This window comes from Biomphalaria glabrata, chromosome 3 (assembly GCF_947242115.1).
Source record: "Biomphalaria glabrata chromosome 3, xgBioGlab47.1, whole genome shotgun sequence".
NCBI lineage: Eukaryota > Metazoa > Mollusca > Gastropoda > Planorbidae > Biomphalaria > Biomphalaria glabrata.
The window spans coordinates 55,533,041-55,545,462 of NC_074713.1; positions in this window are offsets into that span (position 1 = coordinate 55,533,041).

Here is a 12,422-nt window from a genome sequence, read left to right on the forward strand (position 1 = left end):
TTAAAACCAGTTCATCAAAAGCCGAGCTGAATCTAAAGGGAAGCTAGTCACTTGTTATCAAGGCTGGGAAATACTGATCTCGAATGGCTTCGAGATTGTGAAATTTAATAGTCCCTAAAACTCACATTAAATTACTTATATCTAAATAACTACAAAGAATATATGTCTAAAATTTCGTATGTATGTTTTTTAAGCATTATGAAGCTAAAAAAAAGTATAACACCGGTTTCCGCGTCTGACCCCAAAACCTCTTCAGTTGGTCTTTAAGCCACTGCAACCTATCCGGCCGCAGTGGGCCCCGCACTTTCATAGGCCCCGCGCGAATTCTAGGTGTAAACTATTAAAATAAACCATTTTAACTTATTATTAAAGAGTTTCTGGAATTACTATTATAGCTTTTATATAGCGCTACTTTCATGCTTATAGCATGCTCAGAGCGCTTTTGGTCCAATCTCATTTGTGGACCAGTGGGGGGAGGGGGTATCTAGGAGTTGGTTTTCCGTGCTGCCTTTATGCGCTCAGTAAACACAACTCTGCCCGAGTCGGGTGTCGAATCTCGAGCCCCCTTCTAGGTAGCCAAGCCAAGTTCAAGCGCACTTGGCCTCTCGACCACGCTTCCCTAAAATGGTAAAATGTACGATAAGTCATAAAAATCTCCTGAAAGTATTAAAAATCTTCTGAAAACTGATGCAAATCTCCTTAAAAACAGAGAAAATTGTCATATCTGGGTGTCATTCAATATGGAAAACGCCAATCCTACTAGCAATTTAAAAAAAAAACGGCATTGTCAGATTTCATTTAATAAAATGTAATAATAAGGCGAATTTTAACCAAAACAAGAAGGTCAAATTCCTCATTTACTTTAATAGTCACTGGCATACAAATATAGATCTAAATCTATCTCGACCTCTTAAAAAACAACCAAAAGCGATATTTTGGTAGTCGAAATTAAATCTAAAAGGCGTATCTGAATGTCTATAAGCTTTTTGTTGAAAAACTACTATCTACTATAGATGGCTCGGAAAGTTAATTTGACAGTGATTTTGTACTTAGTAAACTATAAAGAAAATGCAAAGACGAATTTATTTTCTTATACAAAATCTTAAATTTCACTTATTAATCTTATCACAACCCAGAATAGGCCCCGCGCTATCCGTTTCGCATAGGGCCCCGCAATCTGTAGGACCGGCCCTGCTTGTTGTTAATCTTCGGACTCGAAGACAAGCCTTATTATTTATATGTATGTATGTATAAATACATACGGATGATAAAATTAGGATTCCTACATAGTATATTCGTGTGTGATTTGTAATATTAGGTAGACGCCACTGTTTTAAATACACCAATAGTATGCCACAATTATGATTGACGAGCAATAGAAAAATAAATAAATAATGTAGGACATTTTGACTAAATACGAGACGCTACTGCCAGGATCTAAAATTCTCGATCTAGAACCAGGCCTCCTTCACAACATACCAACATATGAAGTGACCTTAATCGATGGCACTCTGGCCGCTGGGGTCACATGATCGAACGTAGGCGTCGCCTTTCTTCCTCGTGGCGCGTGATTGCTGCATCGTACTATTTGGATTAGAGATTATTCCGGATAAGAGATTGTTTTGACAGAGCCTCTAAACAAACACACAATACTGGAAGCCAACAGAAACAAAGAAAATGGAGAAGCATGGATTAGAAAGAAAAGCCAAAAGATAGGATTAATGATAAGCTGTGAATATTCTGATTGTAATCTTTACAACAGCAGAACATGTGCCTGACCAGTCAATTCCAAAACCAGCCATGCTTTCGGTTGAGCTTCGCAACAACAGCAAGAAATATGGTGAAACATTTGACAGTATTTCTTTTCCATATCCACCGATAAAATTTTAAACAAGTTGCGTTGTTATCCCTCTTATTGTTGACAATGTGTATTTTGACTCATTCCGTCTGTCTGTCTGTCTGTCTGGTACACATTTTATACAGATTTGTTTCTTCCACTTCCCATCAATTTGAAACATGTCACAATTATTCATGGTCGATAACAATTAACGAATCAATAAAAATAAAAAGGAATCAGATAGGTAATTAATTTTGTTTTAGATAGAAAAAGGAGTTAAACATTGCAGTATTGAGAGATGTTGCGGTGATTTCGCGTTCTTCCCCTTAGATAAGCCTAGTTGGGTCTTTTTAAAGCATATATTTATAATTTGCTTGGTTTTTTTTTAGCTCTAAAGTTAGTGACCGATCATTCATGGTCCTCCTCTCCCTTTCCTTCCTGTTAGGGAGGATCTATTCCATAATGAGCATCTTCTTCTTATCTTATCTTATATAATACAGACGTTACTTCAAAAAAGAAGATGATTACGTCCTACTCGTCATGCATTCAGTCATGCATATTAACCAATGACCTAAATTCTGCCAAGTCACTGGTTTTCCTGGCTAGCTCAGGCAACCCATTCCAAGCTCTAATAGCACTGGGGAAGAAGGAGTATTTGTACTAATTTGTCCTAGCATATGGGATGAGGAATATGCCTTTATCTTTGTGTCTTTCTGAGTATTTTATTAAATTTTGTTTTTGTATTTGAAGATTTTGGTTCAGTGTTTTATGTATAATTGCTACTTTACTTTTGAGTCTTCTGTCCTGAAGGCTTTCTAAATTTAGGGATTTTACTAAAGGTGTTACTCTAGTCAAATGTGAATATTCGTTTGTCTCACTGCTCTATTTTGTGTCTGTTCCAGTTTCTCTTGCTTTTAGCTTTAAACTATATGGAGAGCTCACTGATTTGGAAACCACTGCGCAGTTCATCTCATATATTGGTCTAGTCATCTGAACGCTCCAACTAAAATAAATAAATAAATAAAATGACTGACCATTACAGTACCAACACACAGTGCTAAATCTCTGACTGACCATCTCAGAACCAATGCATTCTGCTATAAACAATGATTGACCATCACCTATGCGTCGACAAGTGGAGCTAGAAAACATCACAGTATCTTCTTATCTTATCTTATATAATACAGACGTTACTTCAAAAAAGAAGATGATTACGTCCTACGCGTCATGCATTTAGTCATGCATATTAACCAATGACTTAAATTCTGCCAAGTCACTGGTTTTCCTGGCTAGCTCAGGCAACCCATTCCATGCTCTAATAGCACTAGGGAAGAAGGAGTATTTGTACAAATTTGTCCTAGCATATGGGATGAGGAATGTGCCTTTATCTTTGTATCTTTGTATCATACCAAGGTGCTAAAAGACCGACAAACCAAGCCATGGTGCAGAGCCAAAACATAATGCTAAAAGATTGACTGACCATCACAACACCGAAACTGGAGCTCTGGTTGATCATCACAGCACGCACCAAAGTATGGTGCTGCAACTCTGACTGACCCTCACTGCACGTAACAAAGTATGGTGCTGCAACCCTGACTGACCCTCACTGCACGTTCCAAAGTATGGTGCTACAACCCTGACTGACCCTCACTGCACGTTCCAAAGTATGGTGCTACAGCTCTGACTGACCTTCACTGCACGTTCCAAAGTATGGTGCTACAGCTCTGACTGACCCTCACTGCACGTTCCAAAGTATGGTGCTACAATTCTGTCTGACCATCACTGCACGTTCCAAAGTATAGTGCTACAACTCTGACTGACCATGACTGCACGCACCAAAGTATGGTGCTACAAATCTGACTGACCATGACTGCATGCAACCAAAACATGGGGCTAGACGTTCCTCTTTAAGTCAACTTGACTCAAGACTGTCACCTTGACCTTGCTGTTTTGTTGTCACCTCCTGAATCCTGAGATGGTTTAACTCTTTCACCCCGTACTTCTCGAACGTACCTTCATCACCCCTCCTGAACGGCTATTGTAAACGTTTTCAGAGGCGTAACTGAGTGTTTTCTTAAGGGAGGTGCTGTCTACCACAGAGCTGTCACTTAGAAACTAAAAGTACTTGGTATCACAAAAGAGAATTAAAAACAGTGTAGATGTAGGCCAGGTCCTCTAGACCCAACAACGGCCAGCTACGTCCCTGACAGTCAGTATCAATACTTCTTAACTGACAAAAAAAAAGAACATGTTTTGGCCCAAAATGTTAGGGCAAAGCAACAAGCAACGCATTGGAAAAACAATGAGACAATTGATGGAGAGAGAGAGAGAGAAAGAGAGAGAGAGAGAAAGAGAGAGAGAGAGAGATGCCTAAGTGGAGGACAGAATCGGACAGTTGGCTATGGACGATCACTTGAACCAGCTGCCCAGCCAAACACACAATTGGTAGGTCTACTCGCTTGTACAGGGAGGAAACTACGAACGGCTGCCAGAATTTATTGATTTATCTCCCTTATCACATTTAAACAACAAACATATACGAGGGACAGCGAAAGTGTGCGTGATGGTTGGATGGGGGGTGGGGAACGGGGGGGGGGGGGAGGCGATCACAGTGGTCGAATGTAGGTGTTGCTGTTTGGTGGCGTGAGGTTAGATAACTTGACTGGTAGAGCCTCCTTCCCCCTTGGACAGAGGAGGGGAAAACTATATTGCAGTGTAGCATGGAGTAAGCGGAGCCTCGGGGGGTGGGTTTATATTTTTGGAGGGGTGGCAGGATGGAGAGCACAGCAAAGTACAGACAACTCTGTATCTGACCTTTAGTTTTTATCCAATTATCTCCCCTGTGGCCATTTCTATTTACGTATTGCAATTGATTAGTAGGAGGGGGGCAGCGATGGGGTGCCCATTGTATAACGGGGGGGGGGGGGGAGGGGAGGTCTGAAGCGAGAGAATTATGAGGGTGCAAGCGCCACAATGATAGATATTTATTCTCAAAGCATTGGCTAGTGTCCGTTAAAATAACACTGGACAAACGATGGCGATCTAACGAGTCCAGAAGTCGCTGATGTATCATGAAGTGATCAGTCTTGTAGAAGAATACACATCAAAGATTGCAGAAAGATTTAAGAAAGACTTCTTTCGACAGAGTCTTGTAAAATTTTTGTAAACTGTGTAACATGTTTCGGATGTTCCTCCAGAGTTGAAGATAGTTTACTTCCTAGTTCAAGCCTCCCCCAGGGCGACCGGGGCCGGGAGCGGGCAGGGTTTGAACCCGGGACCATCGATAAATCCGAACGACAGTCCAGCGCGCAGACCGCACGACCAGGCAGCCATCCATGGAGAATAAAGCACTCTGAGCAACAGTGGAAAAATACAACATGAAAAAAACCCAACAAAGTTCCATAACCTCTACAACCAGTACAATGCACTTCAATATCAACATAGAAATTGATTTAAAACCTTAGTTGGAGTTAGACAGGGCTGGTTTCTATCACCGAATCTCCCTTGAAAGGATCATATTGAAGATTGCGAGGTACCATAAGCATTGGCGGCATAAATGATCTGGAAATAACAGAGGAAGAGTTAGCTGACTTAGTGATGCGCGTAGACAAGACTTCTGCTAAATGCTAAAAAAAAAATGCATACAAATTTACATAATTAGCAGAAGCGAACAAGGATGTCAAGCATGGGCGTAGCCCGAAATGAAATCCCACCGCAGGGGGGGGAAGGGATTGGAATTTAGTGACTGATTTTTTGCTTTTATTCTGCTTATTTTAGGTGAGATTTAATACTAAACCATCACTTGCCCCGGTTTACCCCCCCCCCAAACAAAAAAGAATGCAAACGACAATCCCCAAATTCCAAGAGCATCGCTAAGGAAGATTTTTATTTTAAAACTCCCTCCGAAATTTACGATAAAAACCCTTCTTCAATATAAGTCACCAGATCTATGAGCGTAGCCCAAAGGGGTTTTGTGTTTAGGCCCAAAACCCTTCTCCAGCGGAGTTTAGAGCTAAAAACCACCTCTTCAATATAAAAAAAGCAAACTAAACACTCAAAAATCTATGTGCGTATCGAAAGGGGTTTTGAGTTTAAAACTTCCCCCTCCAGCAGGATTTGAAGCTACAAAATACCTCTTCAATATAAAAAAAGCAAATACACACTCAAAATGCTATGATCGTAGCCTTAGGGGGTTTTAAGTTTAAACCTCCCTTCAGCGGGGTTAGAAGCTTAAAAATACCTCTTCAATATAAACAAGGTTACAAAGACAGTTTGTGTTTCCACACAAACTGAAAATCGGCCCCAGTAGTGATCCACCCAGGCAGGTAAAAAGGCAGGTTTCAATATTATCAGAATGAAATTCTATCAAAGACAAATGACAGAGAAGAATGGAGAAAAGGTTAACAGATCTTGTGTGGTGCCCCAGCGGTCCAGCAGACTAAAGGATAGGTGAAAGTGAATGTGAGGTTACATGTCAACCTGGCCTAACTGATGACTTATATTGAATATCTGATTGATCTAATTGTTATATAAAGGGCCAATCTCTTATTCCTCAAGAAAAAAACATTTCGTAATAAAAAAAATGTTTTTCCTTTGTGCCCTGCACCACGTATTATACCGCTACAGTTCACGCCATAATAAGAAAAACTACTTATTAATTGTTGTTTTAAATTATGACCAACTTATATGCATACTAAATAGATTTTTTCACTTGAAGAAAATGGTAAAAAAAAATTGTGTGAAAATATAGTACTTAGTAAAACCGAACTTACATAACGTAACAATACAAATTTAAAAAAAAATATTTTGAGGATTAAAAATCTACAACTGTTTACATAAATGTGTTAAAAATATGGTAAATAGTCATCTCCCCTAATAAAGATCCACCCCCCCCCCGTGTTTGTTACTATTAATAGTGAATAGTTGTAAAAGTGGTGTATTTTTAAGAAAAAAAAACTGTATGTGTGTGTGTACATTCTGACCCTTCATTCTATCTCATAGGTCAGTGTCCACAACTATATAGGTGTAGGACACCAGTATTGAATACAGTTGTAAGTTTTACTTGGAAGCTGATGTTATTCTTCCAGATTTTCCACAGTGGGCTCATGACAGCAGATGCCAAATAATGTGCATGTATTTAGTTATTAATTTGATTGTGTTACGTTAAACCTAGATAAACCCAGACAAACCTAATGAAATGAGTAAATCGCTTCTTCAGCTTCACCGCCTTAGTTTCTAATATAGTATTTTCAAGTACAGTATTGTCAAACAAAGATATAAAATCTTGGATAGTTGTTCAGAAATTGTTCATAGGTCATGATCATAGTTGTTCAGAAATTGTTCATAGGTCATGACCATAGTTGTTCAGAAATTGTTCCTAGGTCATGATCATAGTTGTTCAGAAATTGTTCATAGGTTATGATCATAGTTGTTCTGAAATTTTTCGTAGGTCATGATCATAGTTGTTCAGAAATTGTTCCTAGGTCATGATCATAGTTGTTCAGAAATAGTTCATAGGTCATGATCATAGTTGTTCAGAAATTGTTCGTAGGTCATGACCATAGTTGTTCAGAAATTGTTCGTAGGTCATGATCATAGTTGTGCAGAAATTGTTCCTAGGTCATGATCATAGTTGTTCAGAATTTGTTCATAGGTCATGATCATAGTTGTTCAGAAAATGTTCGTAGGTCATGATCATAGTTGTTCAGAAATTGTTCATAGGTCATGATCATAGCTGTTCAGAAATTGTTCGTAGGTCATGACCATAGTTGTTCAGAAATTGTTCGTAGGTCATGATCATAGTTGTTCAGAAATTGTTCGTAGGTCATGATCATAGTTGTTCAGAATTTGTTCGTAGGTCATGATCATAGTTGTTCAGAAATAGTTCCTAGGTTATGATCATAGTTGTTCAGAAATTGTTCGTAGGTCATGATCATAGTTATTCAGAAATTGTTCGTAGGTCATGATCATAGTTGTTCAGAAATTGTTCCTAGGTCATGATCATAGTTGTTCCGAAATTGTTCGTAGGTCATGATCATAGTTGTTCCGAAATTGTTCATAGGTCATGATCATAGTTGTTCAGAATTTGTTCCTAGGTCATGACCATAGTTGTTCAGAAATTGTTCCTAGGTCATGATCACATTTGTTCAGAAATTGTTCATAGGTCATGATCCTTTAGTTGTCTATAGTTTCATGTTGCAGACACATAGAATTGCTCTTGCTTTAGTTTTCAGTTAATAAGTCCATCAGGTAGTTTTTTTTGTTTTTTTTTTGCCAGCAATGTGTATTTAAATCTTTTTTTTTCAGTAGAAGATTACATTGCCAAAAAAAAAAAAAAAAAACACATAAGACCATAAATACCATGTTTTCACAACAATTAAGGTTAACATTGTTCAGAAATTGTTATGGCAGCTGAGATAACCTAATAAAATAAATAAATCGTGTCTACATTTTAGTACAGATAACTTTAATTAATAAAGAATACATTGAGAAAGCAGTTTTTGTAATCTAAATTTACATAACACACATCACACTCCCAAAACAGGGGGGGATAACTTTAAGCTTTTGACCCTTCTGTTTATAGACAATTTTTACCCCCAAAAAAAAAAAATAATCGCAGTAATCTGCTCTTTGTTTACACTCTGATTGTTAATATCCGGTTTACATTCTTTAAGGAAGGAATGAGGTAAGAAAGAAAAAGAGAAACCAGTATGGCTTATCGAAAAGAAACAAGAACATAATGATTTGAAAAGCGGAAGATAGGGAGACATTTGAAAATGAATAGACAAAATTAAAGTCAAAGACGCCATTTTTAAAGATTACCGTTAGCAAGTAAAAGTTTTAAAAAATTTCGATGTGGCTCAAGCGAAAGGGCTTGGACACAGACCTATATAGAGTAGTTTATGCTATTCGGACACCTATAGTCTATAGGCCCAAATTTGAAAGTTTGACTTTGACAGCGCATTATTTTACAATGGTTCGACATAGAAAAGAAAATGAAGTATCAAAATCTTCTCTAGTTTAAGGAGAATAAGGATGACTACTTATATTTGTACCCCTAACCTATATTTGTTATTATATTTAAGGTCAAAGAGGCCGTGTGTTTTCATTTAATTCGGACAAATTTGACCCACATTATTTGATTCCGGACACCATAATTTATTTCGGACAGTCTCCATATTTAGGCATTAATAAACTCAGATTTTAATTCTATATTAACATTAACTAAATGTTAAGATCCCCAGGCATAGCCCCTCACATTAAATCATTAAGATGTTTTTGAAATAATGCATAAACACGAACACAAAAAATAAAAATATGAACACACTTATTCTACTAAAATTAGGTCACTGGGATAGTGACTTCTACACAGACTTTTAGACTTATTTTATGTTTGCATCATTAGATGTGTGTTGAGTGTTTGTGTGTTTTTTTTTTTACTAATTTAATACATTTCTAATACAGATGATATTTTGTAGTATAGTACAGGTTAGGATATAGCCATTCTTGCCTAAATAGCTGAATCCTCTATATTCTCTCTATATAAATCTAGATCTATCTGCTAGTAAGTCTAGATCTAAGCATTTAACTTCATTCAATGTACCAAGCTCACTCCAAACATTTGCCCATTTATTCTCTATAAAAAAACAACAACAAAAGAACAAATATAATATAAGATCATTTTGATTGATGTCCAAAACTGGCTGTCCGAAATAAATTTTGGTAAGAAAATCGTAATTTAATTCAAACACCCTATTAATTTTTCTTTTGTATGGAATCACACAACTTGGCTTATGAATCAAATAAATCAGCTTCAAAAACAGAATAAATATTGCCGGGCCTATTAGTATAGACTTAGCCAATCAAAAAATATAGTCTTAACCCTAGGAAGAGGTAAAGTCATCCGGGTAACATAGGAAAAAAAAACATGACTTACAAATTTGAAATTCGTTTTTCTTACATAAAAAGACAGCTAAATGGAAGGAAATTGGGTCAGAATCATTGGAAAATGGACAAGCACATTATACAGCGCGCTAGTTTTATGATAAATATTAAAATAATTATTTAATGACCACAAAAACAGCGAATGTCCGAATTCATGTAGTGTCCGAATTAAATAAACTACTATCTAGACTGGAAAACGGAAACACATTCGTATCCACTATAGATAAATTCACATATCTATATCTATCTATATCTATATCTCCAGATTTGATGGCAAACTCCTAAATATTGCCAGACTGAGGGCCAAAACTAAAATCAGAGCCACCCTCGTAAGAGATATGCTATTCGCGGATGGCGCAGCGGTAGTGGCACACACGCAAGAGGAACTTCGGTCACTAATGTCCCGCTTCTCTCAGGCCTGTAAAGAATATGGCTTGACTATTAGCACGAAGAAAACAAATGTTATGGGACCACCAGCTACAGCACCACCCTCCATCCTCATAGACGATAACAAGCTGGAGGCCGTAAACGAATTCTGCTATCTGGGATCCACAATTACAGATGACCTGTCTCTAGAAGAGGAGATGAAAAAACGCATAGGGAAGGCTGCCTCGACATTCGCTAGACTCAGACCAAGAGTTTGGGAAAACCAAAAGCTAACTACGGTGACCAAAATGGAAGTCTACAAGGCATGCGTTGAGTACACTGCTGTATGGCAGTGAATCATGGACCACCTACGCAATGCAAGAGAGAAAACTGAACTCATTCTATTTGAGATGTCTCCGTAGGATCTTGAATGTCACGTGGAAAGAAAAAGTGTGCAATACTGAGATCCTTGCGCGATCAGGTATTCCCAGCATCTTTACAGCCCTCAGACAACGCCGTTTGCTCTGGCTTGGACATGTTCGTCGGATGGAGGACAAGCGCATCTCGAAAGTCATCCTGTATGGTCAACTCGCGACTGGCACAAGAAAAACTGGTCGCCCCCACCTCCGTTACATAGATGTAATAAAACGGGACCTCAAATCAGTGAACATCAATACTGACAATTGGGAAGACATAGCTCTAGACCGCAACAGATGGAGAGAGACAGTGACCAAGAAAGCTATGGACAGTGAAAGTACATGGGTCTCAGCTCAGGGAGAAAAACGTACAATCCAAAAAACGGCCAGCTCCTCTACCACCGAAGCAAAAGGCACCTTAACCTGCGCTATCTGTGGACGAAAGTGTCTCTCCAAAATAGGGCTCCACAGCCACATGAGGGAGTGTGCTCTGAGATGAACCATAGTCGTTCTACGACTGAAGGAGGCCAATGAATGAATGAATATATATATATAGTTATTATTATGTACGTAACTCTTTTTCAAGCTGTAAGGTAAGTCGCCTCGAATCTAGGAAAATCGATCTTTTCTGTCTTAAAAAAAGTAATGATTTTTAGCTTTCAAAGTTTAGAAATAATGCAATACCCTTTTCCCGGATTTTTAATTAGAATGAGCTATTAATCACAGAAATATATATATATATATATATATATATATATTCACGCAAATATATGAAATAAAGCCATTTCCTGTTAGTTTCCATTGAGATAATGTTTCGAAAATCCGAGATCGAACTAATTCACGCCTGTTGATTCTATTAATCTTATGTGCATTTAAATAAATTGATTAATAAGATCTTTTTAGATTATATATTTAAAAATTGCAAAATGATAATTATAAGACGAGAGTGCTCTTATTTTCGATCAGGGGCGTAGCTAGAAATTTTCCATCATTTGGGGGCCCAGGGGGCTTTACCTCTTTGGGGGGCTTCTGCATTTTGCATAATATTTAATACTTAATGTAAGAACGCTCGTTTCATTCTTTAAACAAGCAAAATAGAAAAATTCTTAAAAAGAAAGCAAAGCTTATATAAGGGGAAGAACTCCCCAGTTATAACCATATATATATATATATTGTCTTTGTCAAACAAAATAATAAAGTACCAATAAATAATATACTAACTGGTTCATTGTTTTAATTAATTAATGTTTTTTTTAGGTACAATAAATGATGATTTAAGTTTAAATTTGATCCGAGAATGGGCGTGGGAGGAAAAACATGTACAACTATCTAAGAGGACAAAACCCCACATATTTAGCCATATATGTGAATACTGAAGTATTAATTTCCCTTGTTGGTATATAAAAAAAATTACTAGAAACAAAATTTATTTCAGTCTCTTTCCACTGAGGAATTTTCTGGTGATGTGGCAGGTTTGCAGTAGTACAGCCCTCTAACTGGTAACGAGGATGTTCCTAGGAATGTTGACGGCCTTGAAGGTATTTTTATTGTTATTATTATTATTATTATAAATTGGTGTAAATAGTTTATGTGTCTATGCATTTTGACTCGAGAGGTTAAGGACAGAGGCTGGGTGAAGGTCAGACCATTATATTTTTAAAAACTAGATGTTTGTCTACTGACGAGTGCTGGGTTAGACTGATGTTATGCAAAGTTTCAAAATCAAAACTGTTGCGAACTTTTGTTAAAAAAAAAAAGTAGAGGCATCACTGCCGAACCCCTTGGTCCCAGAACGATAATGGTCAGAGAACTCCGCCGAGGGAACTCCCATTGTGGAAAGACATAACAACACTTGACTG